The 20,443-nt window shown below is 44.9% G+C and overlaps 1 protein-coding gene across 3 annotated transcripts in view; it reads right to left on the reverse strand.

The window, feature by feature from the left end:
• The window catches only part of arnt2 (aryl-hydrocarbon receptor nuclear translocator 2), a 379,980-nt gene that overhangs the window by 288,755 nt on the left and 70,782 nt on the right, over window positions 1-20,443 (reverse strand). The gene's annotated exons all lie outside the window — the stretch shown is intronic.

A 20,443-nucleotide genomic window follows, 5' to 3' on the forward strand; every position in this document is an offset into this window, starting at 1 on the left:
GCATTTGATAAGGTTCCCCACGGTCGGCTATTGCAGAAAATACGGAGGCTGGGGATTGAGGGTGATTTAGAGATGTGGATCAGAAATTGGCTAGTTGAAAGAAGAGAGAGTCGTAGTTGATGGGAAATGTTCAGAATGGAGTTCAGTTACGAGTGGCGTACCACAAGGATCTGTTCTGGGGCCGTTGCTGTTTGTCATTTTTATAAATGACCTAGAGGAGGGCGCAGAAGGATGGGTGAGTAAATTTGCAGACGACACTAAAGTCGGTGGAGTTGTAGACAGTGCGGAAGGATGTTGCAGGTTACAGAGGGACATAGATAAGCTGCAGAGCTGGGCTGAGAGGTGGCAAATGGAGTTTAATGTGGAGAAGTGTGAGGTGATTCACTTTGGAAAGAATAACAGGAATGCGGAATATTTGGCTAATGGTAAAATTCTTGGTAGTGTGGATGAGCAGAGGGATCTCGGTGTCCATGTACATAGATCCCTGAAAGTTGCCACCCAGGTTGATAGGGTTGTGAAGAAGGCCTATGGTGTGTTGGCCTTTATTGGTAGAGGGATTGAGTTCCGGAGCCATGAGGTCATGTTGCAGTTGTACAAAACTCTAGTACGGCCGCATTTGGAGTATTGCGTACAGTTCTGGTCGCCTCATTATAGGAAGGACGTGGAAGCTTTGGAACGGGTGCAGAGGAGATTTACCAGGATGTTGCCTGGTATGGAGGGAAAATCTTATGAGGAAAGGCTGATGGACTTGAGGTTGTTTTCGTTAGAGAGAAGAAGGTTAAGAGGTGACTTAATAGAGGCATACAAAATGATCAGAGGGTTAGATAGGGTGGACAGCGAGAGCCTTCTCCCGCGGATGGGGGTGGCTAGCACAAGGGGACATAGCCTTAAATTGAGGGGTAATAGATATAGGACAGAGGTCAGAGGTGGGTTTTTTACGCAAAGAGTGGTGAGGCCGTGGAATGCCCTACCTGCAACAGTAGTGAACTAGCCAACATTGAGGGCATTTAAAAGTTTATTGGATAAGCATATGGATGATAAGGGCATAGTGTAGGTTAGATGGCCTTTAGTTTTTTTCCATGTCGGTGCAACATCGAGGGCCGAAGGGCCTGTACTGCGCTGTATCGTTCTATGTTCTATGTTCTATATATATATAGACAAATTCAAAGATGCCAGACAATGCTTAGAATGCGAGCTTATGAACTTAGGAAACTTCGGAAACTCCAAGCAGAAACTTATAGCCAAGTTCCGCACACATGAGTACGGCCTCAACCGGGACCTGGGATTCATGTCGCATTACATTCACCCCCCACCATCTGGCCTGGGCTTGCAAAATCCAACCAACTGTCCTGGCTTGAGACAATTCACACCTCTTTAACCTGGGGTTACCCCTATCTCTGGATCTGTAAAGATTCAATTACCTGCAAATGCTCGCATTCTAAGCATTGTCTGGCATCTTTGAATTTGGGTATATGTATATGTTTCTGGAACAGACATAGAACATAGAACAGTACAGCACAGAACAGGCCCTTCGGCCCTCGATGTTGTGCCGAGCAATGATCACCCTACTCAAACCCACGTATCCACCCTATACCCGTAACCCAACAACCCCACCCTTAACCTTACTGCTTAGGACACTACGGGCAATTTAGCATGGCCAATCCACCTAACCCGCACATCTTTGGACTGTGGGAGGAAACCGGAGCACCCGGAAGAAACCCACGCACACACGGGGAGGACGTGCAGACAGTGACCCAGCCGGGAATCGAACCTGGGACCCTGGAGCTGTGAAGCATTTATGCTAACCACCATGCTATCGTGCTACCTCTTCATTCACCTGAGGAAGGAGCAGTGCTCCAAAAGCTAGTGTTTGAAACAAACATGTTGGACTTTAACCTGGTGTTGTAAGACTTCTTACTGGTTTATTCCAGTGAGAAGTCCATCAGCTGTAGATTAATGCAAAGTTGGATTTCAAAACCAGAAATACCAGGAAGTTGCCCACTGAAATATTTCCTACTACATGGAATTGAATGGATATTCAGATTAATTTTAAGCAACCATTGTAAAGAATAAAAGAGAGACAATAAAGAACAGATGACTAATAGTACATATTCCAGGGAAAGTTGAAAAGCGCTAGAAATATTTTAAACTTAAAATGGCACTCTTTCTTAGGAAAATAAGAACTGCCAACAATGAAACTTGAAGCAGATAGTTTAAAAACAAACACTTGCATCAATTGTGAAGACAATGACTGATTTGTAAAGGATATCTGTAAAGAATTTAGAAACGGTTAGGCCACAATAATGGACACATGCTTATGACTCACCATGCAGCACAAATTGAAAGCCAAAAATATGGGATGTGCAAATACAACAAATTGTATTTGATACTTAAACATTAAAAATACTCATGTTATAACAAAACTTTGTACCAAGCACTGAATCCCAATTAAAATAAACAAATGCTGAATCTCACTTCATTTCACTGTACTGCACATGAACACTGTTTGACGTTTTAACAAATTAAGCTGCTATAAATCAGTCCTTGGGAAAGTTATAAGTTGCAACTTATTTTTCAGTCACATATTTAGAAGATGACATAAGTAATTTAAGCCACCTCTGAAGTTTATATTAAACAAACATTAATGTCCAACATATTTTCCCTCTTGTGTTCTTTTGGCTCTTCATTAGAACTAAAGAACATCAAAACTGGGAACAGGAATCAGCAATTCAGCCCCTCAAGCCTGCTGCGCCATTCAATGCAATCATGTCTGATTTCACCTCAGCCTCATCTCCACCTTCCTGCCCGCTCCCCATAACCCTTCATCGTGCTACAAATTTAAAACCTATCTACCTCCTCACATTTGTTTAGTGTTCTGGCGTCCACTGCACTCTCGGGCAGAGAATTTCACAGATTCACGACCCTTTGAGTAAAGTGATTCCTCCTCATTTCGGTTTTAAATCTGCCACCCCTTAGCTTAAAACTATGGCCTATCATTCTAGAATATCCAACAGGAGGGAATATCCACTCCACGTCTACCCTGTCAATCCTCTTTAGCATCTTATATACCTCAATTAAATTATTTCTCATTCTTCTAAATTCCAGCAAGTATAGGTCTAAACTGCTCAATCTCGCTTCAGAAAACATGTCCTTCATCCCTGGAATCAACCTAGTGAACCTTCTCTAACCCACCGCTAATACATTTACATCCTTCCTCAAGGGGAGCAAAACTGTGTGCAGTGCTCCAGATGCGGTCTCATCAATGCCCTTTACAGTCGCAACAGCACTTCACTACTTTTATACTCTATTCCATAAGCAATGAATGCCAAAATTCCACTTGCCTTCTTTATTACCTGCTGCATCTGTATACTAACTTTCTGCGATTTGTGCACAAGGATACCTAGATCCCTCTGCACCGAAGCATTTTGAAGCTTCCCTCCATTTAGATAATAAGTTATCTTTTTATTCCTCTGACCAAAATGGATAACCTCAAACTTATCCACTTTAAATTTCATCTGTCAAATTTTGGCCCACTCACCCAACTTATCCATATCCATTTGTAAATTTCTTATTTCCTCTTTGCAACTCGCTTTCCCATCTATTTTAGTGTCATCAGCAAATTTAGCTATAGTACCTTCTATCCCTACATCCAAGTCATTAATGTAGATTGTAAATAGTTGGGGCCTGAGGACTGAACCCTGTGGCACCACACTAGTTACAGCTTGCCAACCAGAAATTATCCCACTCTCTGCTTTCTGATGGTTAGCCAATCCTCGATCCAAGCTAATATACTACTCCAAGTCCCATGGAATATTACCTTGTGTATTAACCTTTTGTGCAACACTTTATCTGGCACCTTCTGGCAGTCCAGATACACAGGACCCCCATTACTCACTTTGCTCATTATATGTTCGAAGAACTTCAGCAAATTAATCAAACACGATTTACTGTTCATAAAACCATGCTGACTCTTGATGGATTGCATTGTAACTTTCCAAATGTCCCATTCAATTTCCTTAATGATAGGCTCAAAATGTTAACTTTGTTTTCTCTTCTTAAAGGGAAATCTCATGGTGCTGCAGAAGAAGGTGCAGAATCCCCACCATACCACAGAAAATCAGCAGACAAACTCTGTCTTCTTCCACAAGGGGAGCATCTAGAAGTAGCACCAGGTTAGAATGTACAAAGAACAAAGAAAAAATACAGCACAGGAACAGGCCCTGCGGCCCTCCAAGCCTGCACCGACCATGTTGCCCGACCAAACTAAAATCTTCTCCACTTCCAGGGTCCGTAGCAAATGTTGTCTCCATAATGTCACAAAGAAAAACCTCTGAGCTAGGAGACACTGACATCAACACATATACTCTTGCACAAATAAGAACTTAATTAATAATAAACATAGCTCAGTTGCAGCAATCTCTGAATCAGAACATTTTGGGTTCAAGCCCAATTCTGAGAACTTCAGCACCTAGGCTGATACTGCTGTGTGATACCAAAGGAACGAGACACTTGAAGGAGTGGGATACTTGAAGGAGTGGGATACTTGAAGGAGTGAGATACTTGAAGGAGTGTGATGCTTGAAGCTGTGAGATACTCGAGGCAGTGAGATAATTAGGAGTCGGATACTTGAAGGAGCAAGATACTGAAGGAGCGAGATACTAAAGGAGCGAAATACTGAAGGATAGGAGATACTGAAGGATAGGGGGTAATGAAGGATAGGAGTTAATGAAGGATAGGAGTTAATGAAGGGTAGGAGATACCGAAGGAGTGAGATACCAAAGGAGTGAAATACTTGAAGGAGTGAGATACTGAAAGGGCAAGTGCAAAAATACTGAAGGAGCAAACATACTGAAGGACCAAGATACTGAAGCAGGGAGATATTGAAGGAAGGAGATACTGGAGGAGCGAGATACTGGAGGAGCGAGATACTGGAGGAGCGAGATACTGGAGGAGCGAGATACTGGAGGAGCGAGATACTGGAGGAGCGAGATACTGGAGGAGCGAGGTGCCGACGGAGCGAGGTGCCGACGGAGCGAGGTGCCGACGGAGCGAGGTGCCGACGGAGCGAGGTGCCGACGGAGCGAGGTGCCGACGGAGCGAGGTGCCGACGGAGCGAGGTGCCGACGGAGCGAGGTGCCGACGGAGCGAGGTGCCGACGGAGCGAGGTGCCGACGGAGCGAGGTGCCGACGGAGCGAGGTGCCGACGGAGCGAGGTGCCGACGGAGCGAGGTGCCGACGGAGCGAGGTGCCGACGGAGCGAGGTGCCGACGGAGCGAGGTGCCGACGGAGCGAGGTTGCCGACGGAGCGAGGTGCCGACGGAGCGAGGTGCCGACGGAGCGAGGTGCCGACGGAGCGAGGTGCCGACGGAGCGAGGTGCCGACGGAGCGAGGTGCCGACGGAGCGAGGTGCCGACGGAGCGAGGTGCCGACGGAGCGAGGCGCAGACGGAACGAGGCGCAGACGGAGCGAGGCGCAGACGGAGCGAGGCGCAGACGGAGCGAGGCGCAGACGGAGCGAGGCGCAGACGGAGCGAGGCGCAGACGGAGCGAGACACCGACGGAGCGAGACACCGACGGAGCGAGACACCGACGGAGCGAGACACTGACGGAGCGAGACACCGACGGAGCGAGACACCGACGGAGCGAGACACCGACGGAGCGAGACACCGACGGAGCGAGACACCGACGGAGCGAGACACCGACGGAGCGAGACACCGACGGAGCGAGACACCGACGGAGCGAGACACCGACGGAGCGAGACACCGACGGAGCGAGACACCGACGGAGCGAGACACCGACGGAGCGAGACACCGACGGAGCGAGACACCGACGGAGCGAGACACCGACGGAGCGAGACACCGACGGAGCGAGACACCGACGGAGCGAGACACCGACGGAGCGAGACACCGACGGAGCGAGACACCGACGGAGCGAGACACCGACGGAGCGAGACAGCGACGGAGCGAGACAGCGACGGAGCGAGACAGCGACGGAGCGAGACAGCGACGGAGCGAGACAGCGACGGAGCGAGACAGCGACGGAGCGAGATACCGACGGAGCGAGATACCGACGGAGCGAGATAGCGACGGAGCGAGATACCGACGGAGCGAGATACCGACGGAGCGAGATACCGACGGAGCGAGATACCGACGGAGCGAGATAGCGACGGAGCGAGATACCGACGGAGCGAGATACCGACAGAGCGAGATACCGACGGAGCGAGATACCGACGGAGCGAGATACCGACGGAGCGAGGATACCGACGGAGCGAGATACTGACAGAGCGAGATACTGAAGGAGCAAAATACTGAAGGAGTGAAATACTGTCAGCTGCAGTATTGTCTTTTGGATGCAATGATATATTGAGGCCTGTTTAAGCCCTCTCAGGTGGACGATAAAGATCTGATAGCACAAAAATCCTGTACTTCATAGGCTGTAAAACATTTTGAGACATCCAATCTTGTGAAAGGGTCTATATAAATGGAAGTCTCTGTTTCCTAACAAACATGTTGGTCCACATGAATTTCTCCTTGTTCACGGCACAAGTATTTTGCTTATCGTCCAAGAACCAACATTTTACCCTTTTTCTCCTCTCCTGCACTCTGGCCCCCTTTCCCTCCTTTGCCATCACATGTTTTCTTGGATGGGTTCCTTCTATCGTGATCTTGGCATTCCCTTCTTAACTCTGTAAGGTTTAACCCTTCATATGTTTGAAGTTGGTGGTGACAAAGTTTTCACTGTTATTTCTCAGTTCTATTTGATATTAAAAAAAGTTTTAAAATTCTTATTGGCAGTTAAATTGCACCAAAAACTGTTTAAAATCTAAATAAGCAAAGCCATCACATACATTTTCACGCTGCTAAGAGTATTGTACTCCCTTTAAACATCATATATGATCCGTAAGGTGCTCAAAGGAGCACACAACAGCAACTCGTATTTACATGGCATATTTAACATAGCAAAACATTTGAAGGCATTTCACATTTGACACCAAGCCATATAAGGAGACATTAGGGCAGATAACCAAATGCATAGTGAAGATGCAGATTTTGGGAATCATAATAAAGCAGGAAAGAAAGGTAGAGAAGTTTTCCTTTTTTTCCTTTTTATAAATTTAGAGTACCCAATTTCTTTTTTTCCAATTATGGGGCAATTTAGCATGGCCAATCCACCTAACCTGCAAAAGCAGAGATTTAAGATTGGAATTCCAAAGCTTGGGTCCACAGCAGCTGAAGGCATGACCATCAGTGATGGGCCAATTTAAACTGAGGATCTGCAAGAGGCCACAATTCAAGGGCCACAAATATCTTGGGAGGTCTGTAGGAGGTCACAGAGATATGTTGAGGTGGGATTTGAGAACAAGGCGAGAACTTTAAAATCGAGATGTTGCTTAACTGGGAGCCAATGAGGTCAGCAAGCACAGGAATGATGGGCAATGGGATTTGGGCCATGGTTGGATACAGGCAACAGAATTTTGGATCAGTTTAACTTTATGCAGGGTGTAAAGGTGTCAGGGTGTCAGACCAGAAGTACATTGGAGGTCAGGTAACAACAGCGTGGATGAATGTCAGCAGCAGATGAAATGAGACAGGAGCAGAGTTGGACAATGTCACAGAGGTCGAAGTATTATATAGCGTATTGTCTTATTGATCATTGCCTGCTATTCGTCAATCCAAGTACAAACAATAACAAGCTTTCTTTTGTAAGATGTTGGCTGCCTCCTCTGTCTTCATTACAACTTTTACTATATTGTAACAAGGTGATTAATGCAGGTTATTTATGTTTACCAGGAATGGGGCTGAGTACAAACCCTTGAAACATTCCATGAAATCTTTCTCCCCGTTCCCCTTGCATAGTCCCTCTGCTTTCTTCCCTTTCGTCTTAATCTTGCACAATTATTCACCTTTGATATTCACCAATCCTAATTTGTAAACAGGCCTCATGTTATGCTCTCACCTCCATGAATTTCAGGCTTGACATGATGCTGAACTTTTCTTCCGCCTCCTTTGTCTCCGTTCTCACTTCTTCAGGCAGGAGCCCACTCCCCCGTTCAACAGATCCTTTCTGCTGGACTCCTCCTTCCAGCCGCTTACCTGCTCTTGATCTTTTCATTGAGAACTATCAACATGACATTGGCCGCCTCTGCTCCTTTCACCCACTCTAACCTGTCTCCTTATGAGCTTGCTGCACTCTCAGGTCCAACCTTGGCTTTGTCATTAAACTCGCTGACAAGGGTGGGGCTATTGTTGTCTGGCATACTGATCTTTACATCGCAGAGGCTGAGCACCAAATCTCAGACACTTCCTCCTACTTCCCCCAGACCATGACCCCACCACCGAGCATCAGCCGTTCTTTCCTGAACTGTCAATTACCTCATCTCCTCTGGAGATCATCCTTCCACAGCTTCCAACCTCAGTCTCCCTAAACTTGGACAGCAGACTTCTACCTCGTCCCCAAAATCCACAAACAGGATTAGACCATAAAACCATAGGATATAGGAGCAGAATTAGGACACTCGGCCCATCGAGTCTGCTCCGCCATTCATTCATGGCTGATGTTTTTCTCATCCCCATTCTCCTGCTTTTTTCCCCATTACCCCTTATTAGTCAAGAACCTATCTATCTCTGTCTTAAAGACACTCAGTGATTTGGCCTCCACAGCCCTTTGAGGCAAAGGGTTCCACAGATTCACCACTCTCTGGCTGAAGGAATTCCTCCTCATCTCTGTTTTAAAGGATCGTTCCTTTAGTCTGAGATTGTGCCCTCTGGTTCTACTTCTTCCTGCATGTACTTTAACTTGTCTCACTTTCTCCAAATAAAAGATGTGCCTTAGGGCGCAAATATGGGTCCCAGTTTTGCCTGTCTTCTTATCAGGTACGTGTAACCTTCCTTGTTTCTGTCCTACTCCGGCCTCCTCCCACAATTATTTTACCGGTACATCGACAACTGTTTAGTATTCCGTCTGGACCTGGAAAAATGTATAAATTTTGCTTCCAATTTTCACCCCCATGGTCCATCTCCGATGCTTCCTTTCCATTCATTGATCTATCTCCATTCTGGGGATAGACTGTCCACAGGTATCCGTTATAACCTCGACTCCCACAACTACCTCAACAACAGCTCTTCACACCCACATCCCATAGGGACTCCATCTCATTCTCCCAATTGCTTTACCTCCGTCACATCTGTTCCAATGATGCCACTTTCCAAAATGGTGCTGCTGACATGTCTTCCTTCCTCCTTAATCACGGTTCCCACCCACTGTTGTTGACAGGGCTTTCTACCGTGTTTGACCCATCTCCCATGCCTCGGCTCTCACCCCTTCCCCTTTCTCCCAGAACCAGAATCGGATCCCCCTTATCCTCACGTATCACCCGACCAGCCTCCGGAAAAATAAATTTGCTTTCATTCCCCTCTAGATACAACCAGCCCAATGTTCATTGCTTCTCTTTCATGAAACACAAAGAACCCAAAGCAGTACATAATTTGGTGCAGTTTTCAATGTAATAATATGTAATCTCCCTCATCTCTCCACATTGTAGCTGAAATACTGCCCTCCATTAACAGCTGAACTATGGAGCACATTTCAATCAGAACTGATATTTGTCTCTGCCTGCAAATGGAGAAAAACCACACAACTGGACTCCACTCTCAGAATCACAGAATTGCAATAGTGCAGAAGGATAACATTTAGCCTGTCATATCTGCACTGGCTCTCCAAGTGAGCAATTCACTTAGTGCCAATCTCCCAACCTTTTCCTTAAACCCTGCACATACTTCCTTTTCAAATAACAATTTAATTCCCTTTTAAATGCCTCGATTGTATTTGCCTCGGCCACCACTCTCAGGCAGGAAATTCCAAACCCTAGCCACTCACTGCATTAAAAAGGTTTATTCCTCATGTCACTTTTCCTTCTTTTGCTTATTACTTTAAATCTGTGCCCTTTTTTCCTCGATCATTTCACGGGTGGAAACAGTTTCCCCCTATCTTGTCTATCTAGACTCCTCTTACCCAAGGAGAACAGTCCTAACCTCCCCTTGTCCCTGGAAACATTCTCGTGAATCATAGAATCCCTACAGTGCAGGAGGAGGCCATTCGGCCCATCGAGTCTGCACCAATCCTCCAAAGGAGCACCCCCCCCATGCCCCCACCCTTTCCCCACAACCCCACCTAAAGGGACAATTTAGCATGGTCAATTCACCTAACCTGCGCACCTTTGGACTGTGGGAGGAAACCTGAGCACCCAGAGGAAACCCACGCAGACACAGGAGAACTTACAAACTCCACACAGTCAATCAAGGTCAGTGTCGAACCCGGGTCCCACGCACTGAGAGGTAGCTGTGCTAACCACTGTGTCACCATGCCTCCCAATCTTTCGTGCACTCTTTCCAATCCCTTCCCTTCCTTTCTTATGTTCAGCCGCCAGATACCAGCTACTCTAGTGGTATCTTATGCAAGTTCAGCATTTACACCATGAATAAAGCACCCAAACCTTCAGACTCAGAGGCTCACTGAACAAATATCACAGTCCTCCTCCCCAAAAAAAGGATCCGACCCGTCTTCAGGGAGGAGAATTGGACCACAGCAATCCTACCCAAGAGAAATATGAAAAGACAAAGACCCTCCTATCCTCTCGCCCTACTGAATCCTAGGTATCAAGAACAAACTGTACAAACATGTCAAAAAAAAACTTCATTGCCAATGTACATACTGCAACCTCCATGCTATCAAAAGATGAAAGCCCTTCAATATTGTGATTGCAGCCTCTTGAAAATACAATAAAAATTAAAATAATTCAAAAGTCGTTGTGGAAAAGACTTGCATTTATATAGCATCTTTTCATGATAACCAAACATTGCAAAGCATTTTACAGCCAAAGTACATTTGGAATGCAGTCACTGCTGTAATGCAGGAAACACAGCGACAATTTTGTGCACAGTAAGCTCCCACAAACAGCAATGTGATAATGACCACATAATCTGCTTTTGTGTTGATTGAAGGATAGATATTGATGAGAACACTGGGGTGCTTTTCTTTGAAAGATCCCGTGCCAGGGATCTTTTACGCCCGCCTGATTTTAGTGCACGAGTCCTGAAGTGCGACTTCAACCTCAAATGGTCAGGCTCAGAGACAAGAGTGCCACAAACTAAGCCATGGCTGGGTGATCTCTGGTTGCAGCATGTAGGTGGAGGTCACATGTTTGGTGACTCCTGCAGAGTCGTCTTTTGTAGGCTCCTTACACCCTGTTTTGTGGAAAAAATATTATGTGAGAAGTTGTGGGAAGGTCTGAGGCATTTCAAGGATGTCACAAAACGGAAAAAAGAACCGAGGGGAAAAAGGGAATGAGCAGAAGTGTGCCGTTGAACGTTGTGAGGAGTTCAGTGGAAGAAAAATGGCAGAACAGAGCCCATCACTCGGTGATCGTGATATCTGAGCAAGCTCAGTGCTGGGTGGGTATAGAATTTACAGTGCAGAAGGAGGCCATTCGGCCCATCGAGTCTGCACCGGCTCTTGGAAAGAGCACCCTACCCCCTATCCAAGGTCAACACCTCCACCCTATCCCCATTACCCAGTAACCCCACCCAACACTAAGGGCAATTTTGGACACTAAGGGCAATTTATCATGGCCAATCCACCTAACCTGCACATCTTTGGACTGTGGGAGGAAACCGGAGCACCCGGAGGAAACCCACGCACACACGGGGAGGATGTGCAGACTCCGCACAGACAGTGACCCAAGCCGGAATCGAACCTGGGACCCTGGAGCTGTGAAGCGATTGTGCTATCCACAATGCTACCGTGGCTGCCCATGGTTTTGAAGAAGGAGCCAGCCCAGAGGCCGGCATGGAAGCTAGATGTGGATTTAATGGCAGACCCGAATTGTTGAACTAAAATGGGGACAGGTGATTGAGGAGTATGTGGGGTTTAACCGGAATGGGGAGGTTTCGCCGTCGGTAGTCTGGGAGGCATTGAAGGCGGTAGTGAGGGGCAAGGTCATTTCATTCAAGGCGAAGGTGGATAGGGAGGCATGGGAGGAGCGGCAGTGGCTGATAGAGGAGATTTTGGAGGTATGTGGAGGGTTTGGAACCAGGACTTTTGGCGAGGAGGCAGGAGTTACAGGTGAAGTTCGATTGCTATTGTACATCTCAGACTAGAGCTATTTGGGGAGGGGTATAATGGGGTGGCTAAGGAGATTCGGGGTGTTTTCGGGGTATAAACTGAATTAAGGAAAAAATTTGGGATTGAGCCTAAGTATGTGGCATGGATGAAATTGCTGTACAAGGATCCGACAGCATGTGTACAAACGAATGATATAAATTTTGGGGTACTTCGACTATTTCGGGAATGAGGCAGGAATGCCCCATGTACCCCCTTCTGTTCGTGCTGGTGACAGAGCCTTTGTCCATTGCGCTGATGGGTTCAGACTTATGGAAAGTGATAGTGGGGGGCGGGTGGGGGGGGTGGAGCATAGGGTGTCTCTATCCGTCGACAATCTGCTATTGTACATCTCAGACCAGAGCTCTTTGGTGAGGAGTATAATGGGGTTGCTAATGAGATTCGGGGTGTTTTCGGGGTACAAACTGAATTTAGGGAAAAGTGAGTATTTTGTGGTGTCTTCGCCAGGCGCAGGGGTGGGAGGAGGGGGGTTTTCATTCCAGGTGGCGACAACTAATTTTAGGTATCTGGGGGTGCATGCGGCGCGGCATTGGGCACAGATTTGTAAGCTCAATTTCATCAGCTTGGTTGAGAAGGTGAAGGAGGACTTGTTGCGGGGGGATAGTCTCTCCTTATCGTTGGCAGGCTGGGTCCAGGCAGTGAAGGTGAACAGTCTGCCACGTTTTCTGTTCCTATTTCAGTGTCTGCCGGCCTTTTTACCAAAATCATTTTTAAGGGGGTGAACAGGCTGGTTTCATTTGTGAGAGATGGGAAGGTGGCTAGGATAAGGAAAGCAGTGGGGTTGGCCTTTCCGAACTTGCTATATGATTACTGGGTGGTGATAACGTGGGGCTGGAGTAGGGAGATGGAGGCCTAGTGGGTGCGGATGGAGGAGTGTTCCTGTAAGGGCGCTGGCAACAGCCCCGCTACTGTTCACCCCAGGCAAGTATTTGGGAACTCCTGTGGTGGTAGCCACACTGAAGGTTTGAAGGCAACACTTTAAGTTTGAAGGTAGGCTCAAGGGTGATGCCAATAAAAGGGACCACGGGTTTGAGTGGGGGGTGGGATGAATGCGAGGTTCCAGGGATGGGAGGAAAGAAGAGTGAAGGAGATGAAGGATTTGTTTTTGGAGGGGTGGTTCGCAAGCATGGAGGAGTTTGGGTTCCAGCGTGAAGAGGGTTTCAGATACATGCAGGTATGGAACTTCGTGAGAAAGGTCTTCCCGAACTTTCCAGTGGCACCATCCTCATTGTTGCTGGAGGAGTTGCTGGGGAAGGAGGGTGGGTCGTTTTGGAGATTTACGGTAGGATCTTGTAGGAGGATAAGGTGGCCATGGAAGGGATTAAGGCTAAGTGGGAGGAGGAGCTGGGGATGGCGTTGGGGGAGGTATTATGGTGCGAGGTGCTGTGGAAGGTTAATGCCTCAACCTCAGGCACAAGGCTGGAGTTGATTAAATTAAAAGTAATGCACAGAGCGCATTTAACGAAGGCGAGGATGAGTTGGCTGTTTGAGGGAGTGGAGGATAGCTGCGAACGGTGCAGGAGTGGCCCAGCTAATCATGTTCATATGGTCTAGCCCTGCCCGAAGTTGGAGAAATTTTGGGGGTCATTTCTTAGCACCATGTCAGAGGTCCTACATGTAGATTTGGAGCCTAGTCACCTGGAGGCCATATTCGGGGTGTCAGACCTGCTGGAGTTGCAGACGGGTGCAGAGGAACAGGTCTTAGCCTTCACCTCGTTGATCACTCACAGGCAAGTCTTGTTGGGGTGGAGGTCAGCTTCTCTCCCCTGTCCCTCGGTAAGGCTGGGGAATCTAATGGAGTTCCTAAACCTAGAGATGGTGAAATCTGCTCTGAGAGGGACAGATGAGGGATTCCACAAGAGATTTTATCATATACTTTGGGGATCTGGTTGCTGTCAAGGGGTTTGTGTTGGATTTGTGTTTATTCTTTGTTAAAATGTTAAAATATCAAAAATTTGAATTAAAAATGCTTTTTTACAAACTCATCCATGGCTCTCACTGCAGGATTTAAACCAATGAGATAGAACAAATTGATAAACACTTGGTGCACCTGTAAAGCATCATTCATCTCTGGGTAATTCATAACTAATAATTGAACGCTCATATTTTATCAAGGAAACAACCAATCTTGACGCTATATATCTTGCATGCCATTTGATTCCTACATTAGAGAAGCCCTTTATAAGATTAATGGTGACACATAATAGAAGCTCACACTGTTAAATTAGAATATATTACTTACTAATTTATCAGGAAAAGCTTGAAAGGTATATTGTTTAGCTTTATCCACAGAAGATTGACTATTGTGTTCACAAAGCATCAATTAATTCAACTTACATTTGAAAGCGCCAACACATTTATTTCTGCAACTACAAACATTTTCAGTGAACAAATGTCTGCAGTTTCAAACTGAAATTATTGCCTGTTCCATTGATTTTCCAACACAAGCTATTTATGAAATGATAAATTCTGCCCAGATATGATGAAACTTGTTTTGCAGAAGATATATTTGATTCATCCTAGGGATGGTGATGAATAAAAACCTTGTCTGTACTGAGAATAAATGCAAAAGAAATGTGTGACTGGCCAGTGCCATCTGCTGGTTCAATTATAAATGAACTCTGCTGCAATTTAAAGACCTTTCAGAGAACTGGGAGAGAATCTTAATGACACATATTATAGGAATAACAAAACAAATTGATGGGTTCATTCAGCTTACTCTGACAGGATGCTTTTCCTTCAAGATGTTTCAACACCGGGCCTGCATTATTACACTCCTCTCCAGTATTGCTCACCGCCGAAAAAAAAATGAGGTATCCATTTCCCTACAAGGACCCTGCACACAATCTGCGCCATGTTATTTTGATTCAAGTGCTTGCAACAAAGGGGCTAAAATGGAAGTCACACTCATGTTTTACTGAGTTCCTAAACATGATTCACAATTACCTTCAGCTAGTTCGACACCAATTCTTTCAAACTCCAGCTCAATAATTCTCTTCTTACTTTCAACCACTGAAATGGTAGCTTTTTTTGATGCGGTTTTAAGCCCACATGGTGACGTTCATCAACTTGAAACATAGTCAACTGGCCTGCAGAGCCTTTCCAGCGTTTTCTGTTTTTATTTCACATTTCAGCATCTGCAGCATTCTGGGTAAGCTCCTTTATTGTTCCCGGAACATATTTTTGAGACCAGCTCCACTGTAGTCCTTAATGTCCTGCGATCGCTCTCATTACCGTTGCTGGCAGCTGAGTAAACTTTGAGAGTTCGATCAGACAATAATTTGTGATTCTGGATTTTTTTTGCCACGCACCTTAAACCATGTCCTCTTCAGGCTGATTCTTCTGCCACTAGAAACAGTTTCTCCTTATTCACTCTATTAAAAGCATTCAGAATTTTGAAGATATATCAAATCTCTTCTTAACCTTCTCTGCTCTAAACTCCAGCTTCTCCACACTATGTACAAAAATGAAAAATAACCTGGTTGTTACAACAGTGAGGTTTAAAAGATTTTGATGTTTTCGGACAGCACCTTAAATGTAGGGTATGTTTGCGTGTCTGTGTGTGTATGTGTGTGTGTGTGTGTGTTGGGGGGGGGGTCAAATGATCTGTGGTGGAATCTGCCTGACAGCATGTCTGGGTGGTTGAGCTGTTGGAGATCAAAGAGACTCAGATTGCTTTATCCAGATGGAGGTGCAAGATATTTACACTTACAGGCAATTCCTAAGTCTAAACTAAGAAGATCCTGAGTATCCCAAAGTCCCAGAAAGGTATTGCAGAAATCAGGTTGTAAGCAGTTGTGCTGTAAACTATCCCTTTACTTCCAATATGAAATGAAATTAGGATCACAGATAACTGATTGGGATTTCTACTTGGATACAAAGCTAATGTGTTTCCATTTCCACGGGCAAGAGGCTGGAGGAAGTAATTTTGAGATCAGGTTACAGGCTTACCTATAAACCCAAGAATATCACAGGCAAATGGCAATTTGGACTTGCCAACTGAGAAGTACAGACTGAGAGAAAGAATCAACCTGACCTGTAACTTAAGCAGAGAAAATGATGCTGTTGCTCACCACACAGATAGCGAGTGTGAGCTCGCACCCAGACTGAAAACCGGGCTCATGAGACATTAAAGGCGGCTGTAAGATTTGTCTCGCTTGAATCCAGAGGAGAAATCTCCAGTATAATCCTCATACCGAGTGATAGCTCTCAGATTACCCGATTGGGAAAGTAAAAATGAAGCAACCCATTGGAAACTGGGTGTAACTGTGAGCTGTTTGCAATTAGGGGCTGGTTTAGCTCACTCAGCTAAATCGCTGGCTTTTAAAGCAGACCAAGCAGGCCAGCAGCACGGTTCGATTCCCGTACCAGGCGCCGGAATGTGGCGACTAGGGGCTTTTCACAGTAACTTCATTGAAGCCTACTCGTGACAATAAGCAATTTTCATTTCATTTCATTTTCATAAGAACCATAATTCCATGAACGCGATGTATGATATGCAAGGAACCATTAATATCTATAGTTTAAAGTATAAGTTGCTGGGCGGCACGATGACGCAGTGGTTAGCACTATACCCTCACGGCGCCGAGGACCCCGGTTCGATCTAGGCCCTGGGTCACTTTCTCCCGTGTCTGCATGGGTCTCACCCCCACAATCCAAAGATGTGCTAAGATAAATTTGCGAAAGTTTCTGGCTCAGACTGAAAACTGTTGCGTACCTCTCCAGCTACACATGCTAGTTTTCTATCCAAATATTGAGCCTCTTAGGGAGAATAAAATGAGTAGGTATGATTTACGTTTTCACTCTGGTAGGGCGTGGCCTCAGAGTCAGCAAGCAGCTCCACAGAGAGTAAAAGGCACCCCGATCAGACTGCAGCCATAGGGCCCCAAACCCCATCACAGAGATATAAATTGATGGAAAAGCATACAAATGAGTGAAATCGCCAGAAAAAAGCAGAGCAAATCGGGGAAACTTGATCTCTCCAGTGAGAATCGCATTTCCCGAATCTCATGGAATTTTCAGCCCATGCTGCCAATCCCACAGACAGCGAGTGCAGGCTCAAAATCACCCCCATTACAACCTATATTAATAAAACCAAGGATTGTTTTTCTTGTCAATGTACCCCTGCCACCTTCAAAGATTTCAGTTCATGCACTCCCAGGTTGCGATGATCCTTCAAAAATATATAATTTAATTCATAATGCTTCTCCTCATTCTTCGTATGAAAATTTCCACTTCACATTTCTCTGCATTAAACTTTTTTGCCTTGTGTTTGCCCATTTCACACACCTATGCCTTCTTGAAGTCTGTTACTATACTCCTCAATGTTTACTATATCATCTGCAAATTATCTTTAGTATATGCAAGTCCAGGTCTTACACCAAGAGCAGCGATCCCAATACGGAGCCCTGAGGAACACCACTCCACATTTTCCTCAAGTCTAAAACGTCATTCATTTCTACTTTGCTTTTCCATCCCTTAACCAATTTTGTTTCCATGCTGCCATGTCCTTTTAATCCCATGAGCTTCAAATTTGCTGACAAGTTCTGTGTTCAACAGCTTTTGAAAGTCCATAAGCACATTAACCTGCACGACCCTCAGCAACCCTCTCCATTATTTAATCAAAGAACTCAAGTAAGTCAGTCAAACATAATTTACCTTCACAATCTATATTGACTTCCATTAATTAGTCCGTGCTTTGCCAAAAGTCAATTAATTTTGTTTCGTTACTGCCTTTAAAATCTACCCCAACGATTGTGTTCGCTGACTGGACTCTTCAGTTACTGGGTTTATCCCTCTCCCTGCCACTTACTCAATATTGTGGATAACTATCCTACACAAATGTGGCCTCACTTCAAAAATACTTCACTGCTTGTAAAGTGCTGTGGAATGCCTTGAACTCATGAAACATGTTATATAAAAGTAAATAATCGGGTCTTTAACTTTGAGCATCTCCTCTTCATAAAGCCACTGTTCATTTGAAAATGATTCCATGATAATTCTGCAGCTGAAGACTCACAGAACTGAACTTGTTTCTATTACAGATAATCCTGAGGTCATTTCAAAGTGAGTCAGGTTAAAACCTTCTACTAATAATGTATCGATTTAAGCAACACAAATAATGACATAATAATAGTAACAAATCATCGATTTACAATCCACAGTGATGATTTATATTTTTTTTTAGAAACTTACTTTTGGACTCAATTTTTATTTCTAATTGATGTGAATGTATTTTTTTTGTGTTTAATAACAAATGACTTCACACTTTCTTTAATGCAAGAGAGCCTGGTTAAATTGGCTCCTTTTAAAACATAAAATATTGGGACTGGGAAAAGGTGTCCACAAGGAAAAGGATCTTTTTTAGATGAATCTTGTTGCAACAAACTGAGTAGGTTGAATAAAGAAATGAAGTCATTTCATCCCTCCTCACCCGGGGACATAACAATTTGGGAGTTTCCCACCTCAAATTTAACAAATTATGGATCTCATCCGAGATAACAAATTTGGGGAATTTGTCTGGGAACCAGACACAAGTCATGTTGAGAAAGTGGTTAAAAAGGCGTACAGGGGTTCTGGATTTTATAAACAGAGACATGGAGTACAAAAGCAAGGAAGTTATGAGGAAATTTTACAAAATACTTGTTCAACCTCAATGCCAGTATTGTGCCCAACAAATCTAAGGTCGATCGCCTTAGAAGAGAGAAGGTTGAGAGGAGACTTGACAGAAGTGTTCAAAGTCATGAGGGGTCAAGCAATAGTTAGAGAGAAAATGTTCCTTTTGTTGAAACCAGCAGACGCCAATTGAAGATATTGGCAAAGCAACCAATGGAGACATGAGGAAAAGTCTGCGGTTAGGATCTGGAAAGCACTACTTGAGAGTGTGATGGAGCCAGTGTCAACTGTGACTTTCAAAAGGGAATTGGACAAACACAAAGAGAGATAGTTTGCAGCACTTCAGTGAAAGGGGAGGGAAATGGGGCTAGCTAAGTTGCTCTTGCAGAAAGCCGGCACTGACATAATGGGCCAAATGGCCTGCCTGACTGTTGTAACCATTCTCTGACCATCGTTTTCCAAGGCTCTCTGGCTGGAGAGGGGATGCTGGAGTACTGCTAACATTTTACCACCATTTAAAGAAAGAGGAAAGGATAGCCTGACCAAATACAGGCCAATCAGCTTAATCTATGTGGTGGACAAATTGTTCGAAAAAATTCTGAGAGACAGTATAAATCATTATTTAGAGGGTCATGGATTAATCAATGACAGTCAGCATTAATTTGTCAAGGGAAGCTGGCTAACTTGACTGAATTATTCTGAGAAGGTAATAAGCATGTTTTATGTAGACTACTTGGATTTTAACAAGAAATTTGGCAAGATCCCTCATAGTCAAAAAATTAAATGTTCATGAGTTCCAAGAAAAAAGTAGCATGTTGGAACCAAAGGGTTATGGTGTTTATGTGACCAGAAAGTTCTTTCCAGTGGGGTCCTGCAGGACTTAACACAATCCCTTTCTGCTTAAGATATAGATCATTGATTACATGTAGTGGGCATGATTAAGAAGTTTTCACATGTTATGAAAATGGTCACGTGGTTGATAGTGAAAAGGAAAGTTGCAGCAAAATATCAATGAAAAATGGCAAAGAGAATTCAATATGGCTAAACGTGGGGTAATGTATTTTGGGAGGATAAACAAGGCAAGGGAATAAATAGCAAGGTACTAAGAAGTGCAGGTGAACAGAGGGACCTTGAAGTGCAGGTCTACAAATCCCGCAAGGTAGCAAGACAGGTTAATAAAGTGGTCAAGAAGGTGCAAGGGATTCTTTCCTATGCTGGTCGCGGCCTAGAGTGTAAAATCAAGAAGGATATGCAAGAACTGCATAAAACACCAGTACTGTAACACAGAGTACTGCATAGGGTCTGCTCACGGCCTTACAGAATGGATGGGAGGTTACAAACAAGAATTTTTAGAATGTTGCCAGGAATGGAGAATTTTATCTCTGAGGAAAGATTGGGTTGACTGGGGTTGCTTTGTTCAGAACAGAGGAGGCAGGGGCGGGGGGCAGAAGAGAGAGAGAGAGAGAGAGAGAGAGAGAGAGAGAGAGGAGGAGGAGACTTATCTGAGATGTATGAGATCATGAGGGGCTTGGATAGTGTGGATAGAAAATACCTATTTCCCTTAGTAGCGAGATCAATAGCAAGGGGGCAGAGATTTGAAGCAATTGGCAGAATTATTAGAGGAGAGTTAAGAAGCATTTTCTTCTCCCAGA

This window comes from Scyliorhinus canicula, chromosome 12, assembly GCF_902713615.1.
Source record: "Scyliorhinus canicula chromosome 12, sScyCan1.1, whole genome shotgun sequence".
Lineage (NCBI taxonomy): Eukaryota > Metazoa > Chordata > Chondrichthyes > Carcharhiniformes > Scyliorhinidae > Scyliorhinus > Scyliorhinus canicula.